Source organism: Amblyomma americanum, chromosome 11 (genome assembly GCF_052857255.1).
Source record: "Amblyomma americanum isolate KBUSLIRL-KWMA chromosome 11, ASM5285725v1, whole genome shotgun sequence".
Taxonomy (NCBI): domain Eukaryota; kingdom Metazoa; phylum Arthropoda; class Arachnida; order Ixodida; family Ixodidae; genus Amblyomma; species Amblyomma americanum.
In genome coordinates this window covers 91,606,515-91,613,163 of record NC_135507.1, presented here as the reverse complement: position 1 = coordinate 91,613,163, position 6,649 = coordinate 91,606,515, and positions in this window count along the sequence as shown.

Here is a 6,649-nt window from a genome sequence, read left to right as displayed (position 1 = left end):
GTACTACAGGTACGCCGCGAAAGATTAAGGAGGATATCTTTGTGAGCAGTGCCACAAATTCGGACACGGACGATTACCGGCAAATATTATTCTGCAAGCCCTTCTGCTATAATTATTGCATAATTACGTTGTGGAATGGATAAAATTATGATTTATTAATTGCATTAGCAATATCGGATCAGCCCAAATTCTGCCAGTGAAAAATAGCTTCTATATAGGGCATAGAAAGACCAAGTGTCCGCAGAGAACATTTTATGGTTTGCTTGCATTGTACGTATTGCTTATTTTCAATATGGCAGCACTTCATTTCCCAGGCAGCGCAAGTAATCGCCCTAATATTGTAAATGTATTGGTAAAAGTCGGTCCTACAAGGGGCCAGAGTGAAACAATTCATTTCCAATATTGCGCCGATAAGCTGTGCTGCCTGGGAGCTGTGTCACCACTGCTACCCCATAACACTGAATGCCACATGAAACATTTCGTGCGAAATTACACAAGAAAAGAAATCTTATGGTGTAATTATGCACAAAGTCTAACTGAAAAGGTATGAGTGACAATTAAAACAAAATGCTACGGTGCGTTCTTTGCACGCTCGATAAGTAGACGAAAATCCGCATGCTATGTCCTAGCAGATTTTCTGCTGTGGTCAGGAGCCTTTCGCAGGCCATGAAGCTTCGAAATATTCCGCAGTTAGCACAATAATTATGGCACGAGCATAATTTATTGCGAAATGTGCGCATGGTTTTAAGTCGCCTATTCATTTTTCTCTTTTAAATCCTTCCTATTTTGCAATTGTAGACCATCTCAGTAAACTACATTTTTTCTTGCTGTCTGTAGCGTTATTTGTGGGTGGTGAGCAGTTGAATACGTCATCAAAGGCTTCAAGGTTTCCTGTTGGGATGTTCACCCTGAAAAAAAAAAGAATCTCCTGAGCTAAGTAGTAATCACTGCAGTAAAAAAAAAAATTACTTACAAGCGTGATTCTCTTATTGAGCTCTGGTTGTGCTGGTTTGGAGCACCATGTTGCTAAATATAATATAAATTACTGTTACCAGAATGCATTATGGTTTAACTATACGTTGTGTTGGGCAAGTTCGAAGTAATTCATATTGTGGGTAAGCACAAAACACACAAATGGTCGTCTACTCGTTCGCAGGTCCGTTGTCCGTTTGGCGCTGGGCCACAATATGCATTATGGTCTTACTGAATAATTTATGGAGATTAATAGCTCATTAACACAAAGCGGCGTCGTATGGCTTTACATGATACACACCATGACACGAATTACAATTTATTGCGCACAGAAAGTGAGAACGCCACAAGAGACCCATTGCGGATGCGCTTAAACCAGCCTATTTTCTCTGTCCCCTTTTTGAATGTCCAGTGCAGAAGGAATAGCATAAATTTTAGTCACTTGTTTTCGTCAAGCTCTGATACATTCCGTAACCTGCATCTCAACGGTCATTGATATAAGTACGCTGCGTGATATATCCTTGCTCTGCAGAGCTACGCACAGAGTAGTTACAAAGTTCTGTGCTAGTTTTAAACTCAAAACGCATCAAAAATCTGTCAGGTTTTTTTTTAGTTTGTGTATTTATGCTAGCACACTTCTCAGAGCTATTACGCGACAGCGCATACCGCACGTTCGGTCGAAAGGCCGTCGGCATCGTAGTAGTTGTCGGCATCGCGCTTGGGAATTATTCGTGGGCTGCGTAGTGCCGAAAAGAGAAGTCTAAGAGCGCTAACGCACAAAACACCAGGCCGGCTTAAACCTGCATGCACCCTGCTTCCAAGACGACATTAAAAGTCTGGGAGGCACACACATCCACCAGATAGGGGAGCCAGCTAGGCGGCTCTTGCAGGGCAGCACATATACCCCGCACCAAAGCGCATTGTTCACAAAACAAAGATTTCGACGAGCGTGGTGATTCGGCGTGGCGGTCCATCATGCGGCTCTTCCAGAGACTAAATAGTCCCAGAAACATAAATACATCTTATGGCGGAACACTGTTTTTCTCCACAGGCAAAAAACGGATACTGTAGGGTGCATGTCAAAGTCCTTCTTGATTGTTCGTTGTAAAATGTCCATGAAGAATATAGCATCAATCCACAAAATAAAATAATGGTCAATTTTCTCAGGTGTATTGCACAGGCGGCAATTCATCGTCCATGGATAGGGGTTAGAAATATGACAGAGAGGAAAACGCAAAAAAAAAGGAGAGAGCATTTTGGCGCAAACAGGCAGGTTACGTGTGAACGGGTACCCAGATCAACTCATTTCCAGGGCAGCGGAGAAACTTCTTAGGCAGCTCAAGAATGGGGCTCAGCCGAAAGAAGCCAAAAAGGAGAAAAAGCCGGCTGTGGTCCCGTATGCACATTGCTTGTCACATGGGCTGAAAAAAGTTGCGGGCAGATACGACGTCGATGTCTTCTTTTCTGCACCTAGAAAACTTAGCGCAATGTGCAAACAGGTCCATCAGAGGCACTACGGCAAGAGCAAGAGGGATGTTTGTCAGGTGCGTCATGTGTCGCCATCTATACCTTGCGAGGTAGGGGTGCTATACCAGGTCCCCTTCTCATGCGGTGCCACGTACATTGGCCAGACTGGCAGGTGCGTTAACAAACGCTTGATGGAGCATGAAAATACCAGGAAAAATGACCCCCTGTCTCACACAGTCTCCCACAGCAGGCAATGCCAATGGAGGCATGAAAAGGATCATGCAGAAAGGAGAGCTAAAGGGGACCCTCTTGCTTAGGCGTCTTTCCAGTGCAAAAAGTGCCAATGTGTTCCCGATTACAAGAACACGCGCATCCTGTTCCGACATAAGAATAAATTAACACGCGAGGTAATGGAAGCTTTTTATATTTACCACAACGGCGCAAAATGTATCAGCAGCCCTTCCATAACGTTATCCGAGAGGGAATTGAGCTATCTGACCTCCCATGTGCCTTCCAGATAACTTTTGTTGATTGATAACTAGTTCACTGTTTGTATTTATACGCTTTTCGTTCTTCAATAAAAACGTGTTGATAGTCAGCGCCTGTTTGTGCTAGTCCTTCGTCTTGTGTCCCGTTCGTGTAGCGCTGAGAGCGAAAATGAACACTTACCAACTCGCCCAAATTTCCGCCTTGCTGAAAGTCAACAACACAACACTGCAACTACTAACCCCCCCCAAACCTCCCCCCCCCCCCTCACGACCGTCCCGGGCCTTTCCTTTCTCCTTCCTCTGCGATGGGGGAAGACTCCGCTTCTCGGAAAGGGCATACAATAGCCTTCGAGATCATCCTGCGAGGAGGTCCGGTGCGTCAGGCGCCCACCGGTCTCAAGGTAAAGCGGTAATGCCCGGTGCTGCTACGACCAACCGCTTCACCAAATGGTGCGCTTCCTAACACCGCAGAGGTGGCTGATTGACTTTCGCATTCGACTACTCGTCACCTCCTACCGGAACGAAGTCCTGTCTGTGGTGGCAGTATTTCGATGGAGCCGAAATCGAAAACGCCTGTGTAGTGTACTCCTCTAGTGTGCCTAAAATGAGACAACGTGGTCTATATTAATCCGTAAGCCTTCATGCGTCGTACCTCAACGCGGGGTTGTCGCACCAGTAGAAGCAAAGCACACTGTTGCTATAGACCTCGTGACAAAAAGCTCCACGGGTGCCGCCGTACTGGGCACTGGACTGTGCTTATAGTACAGGAAAGAGCGGAGGGTTAAGTTCCCCCACGTGCTCCCCACGGCCAAGAAAAACGTTTTTCCCGAGGGTCTTGAAAGGTCTATACCGTCAAGCCAGCACAACAATGTGCTAACATAGCCAACAGCTTTACGGAAAACATTAATACAATCTTATTAGTATTGTATCCTTCTGATTCTGCCGTTGAAAACTGGCATTTTTTGCTTTTGAAAAAAAGTATATTCCTTCATTGCGTTTATTAGAGGTTGTTAGAGTTTATTACAGTCTCTGAAGTTTCTTTATTTGCTAATGTATTGTAGTTAAAGACACATTTGTTCACTCTATGAGAGCGGTGGTGAAATGCGGACCCTAACCAGAAAAGAATTAGTTGAACAAGCACACACTGAGGCTTTGCACCGTGACGAAACAAATGCCAGCAGCCTGAGTACTCTATACTCCGGCGGAAATCAGGTGGTCGGGAAGTTATTTTGTGCAGCTAGTGTACATGTTTCCGCATGCAGACACGTTCCCAAATGAAATATAATTGCTACTGTTTAAATTATTACAACTTGCCTGTATCGATTCGGGCTGTGACGCCCGTGCTGAATTTTCATCTTAAGGTACGTAGCGCTCATCACTTCACACCAGGCCTGTGAAAAAAAAAAGACCTGTGTATGCAATGCCTATTTTTTCCTGAAATTAAAGTGTGTTTTACTCATATACCATTCCGTATGCCAGCAAAAGTAGCTCTCTTCCTGAGCGATCTTCCAAGCCATAAAGCCTTTCGGGGCGCTGCTGATGTTGTTTTTCTGTTAGGTCTGCGTAAGCCTGCAAAATTAGGCATTTTCATAATTTAATTACAAACCAAAGGCACTATTCATACTATTCCAGATCGACCATGAGCGGGACATGCACGGATCATTGAGCCATGAAATGTTTCGTTATAACTAAAAGTGCAAGCAAGATTTGTTCCGCAGACACAATTAAAGAACAGGTATTTTCAGCCGTTTTCTTTTAATCGTACTTTTGATAAGGAAGCTGATAGGCAGCAAATACTAATAGCATTCAACGCATTGCTTCTACCACGCTCACAGACTGAAAAAATTTAAACTACTTGCTGCGGCCAACATTCAACTGAGATAATTATTTGGAAAGCCTAAAAATAAGTATATGTTTCCACTCTCATCTTCAACACAGCCTCAGAGAGCGAATTAAAAACAATAAAGCCGTAAACATGGTGTACAGAATCGATCTCTGTTTAGTGCTCCTCATATACGATGATGCTGAAGCACCGTGCACAGTTTTCACGTGCTCCTTGAAGTAAGTACGGGCCCTCAAGAGGCGAGAGTTTGTTTATTCAGGCTCGGGAGTTCGCAACTTTATACCATTGTTTTCACGGCATCAAGGCGAGATCGGGAAGAAAAAATGAGGAATATATTGGCATATTTTTACCATGCAAGCATTGTTTTCTTTGTGCGACCAATACAGGCGAGTAAGCCTTAGGCGATGAAGTCTTTGAACGAAGTTTTTTTTTTTTGAGTGACATATGAGTGACGTAGCAAACAAACAAAATAAACTTTTTTCGTGCCAGACAATCACGAGCCGTTTCTTAAAGTCTTGGGAATGATTACCAAGACTTCCGGCGAAGACGGTGCCTGAGATTTCCGGAGAAGCTTGCGCGACAGAAACGACACCTCATTTCAAAATCTTTCGCTAAGCCGCGCTGCCAAATCTTTCGACGCTGGCAGTCGCCCCGCAAATCCTCTTGTCTTCGGTACCGTGGGCTCTACAGTGATAAGGTAAATGTGACCCCGTGCCAATTCTTAAATCTCGGTTTTGTTCAGCTAGACGATCATTAATACAACGACCAGTTTGGCCTAGGTATACTTTTCCGCAGCTTAGAGGTATCTGATAGATGACGCCCACGGCACACTTCACAAACGGAGCTGCGTGTTTCTTATTACATTGTGTCTTCTTAGCCTTGATGGGGTCTGTTTTTCTGCACAAGAAATCCAGTTTTTGAGGTCGAAAAAAACCTCCAGCACTTTGTATTTTCCTGTCATATGTTTCAAATCGTGTGCTACCTTATAAGGCAACACAATGGGTCTACTCTTTTGCACTCTCTCGATGTGTTTTTGATCCTTTTGCACTGAAGAAGACGACAGTGAGCCATCATCGACGACGATGAAGAGGTTCGGCCGGCCTCGGCGACCGGCTGCCGCGCGCGTTAGAGAGCTCGAGTCTATGACCTCATCCTTGGCTGGGATTTTCTACCCCGCCATCATGCAGTCATAGACTGTGCGCGTGCTCATGTGGCATTCTCCGTGCTCCCTGATACGCTCGCTACCGATCCCCGTTATGCCCGCTCAGCCCGAAGCCAACCACTAAGCCGAGCAGGTGTGCTCCCCCGTCATCTGCTCCGGTGCCGTCCGGCAGCGCGGCCCCGTCGTTTTCAACGGGCACTGCGATGAAGATGTTGAAGACTGGCTGGTCTCGTACGAATGGGTGAGCCGTCATAACAACTGGGACGACCGCATGAAAGTTAACAACATCATATTTTATCTCAGTGACGTCGCCAACCTCTGGTTTCGGAACCACGAGGCTCATATTCTAACCTGGGTTAATTTCAAGACGACGTTTGCAGAACTTTTTGGCCGTCCCGCAGTGCGGAAACTTCGCGCTGAGCAATGTTTGCGCGTTCGGGCTAAGGCTGCGGGTGAGAGCTTCACCGCCTACATCGAATTTGTGGTCGATCTCTGCAAACGTGTCGACCCGTCCATGCCTGAGGCCGACAAGATCAAGCATATTAGGAAGGGAATTGAAGACGACGCTTTCCACACGCTGTTGACGAAAAGTCCAACTACCGTCGCTTCCGTGTACAACCTCTGCCAGGGCTATGATGAGCTGCGGAAGCTACGCCTTGGCGCTCGCCGCTCATCCGTCGTGCCTGGCGAGTCCATATCCTGCCTGGCCGTCAACAA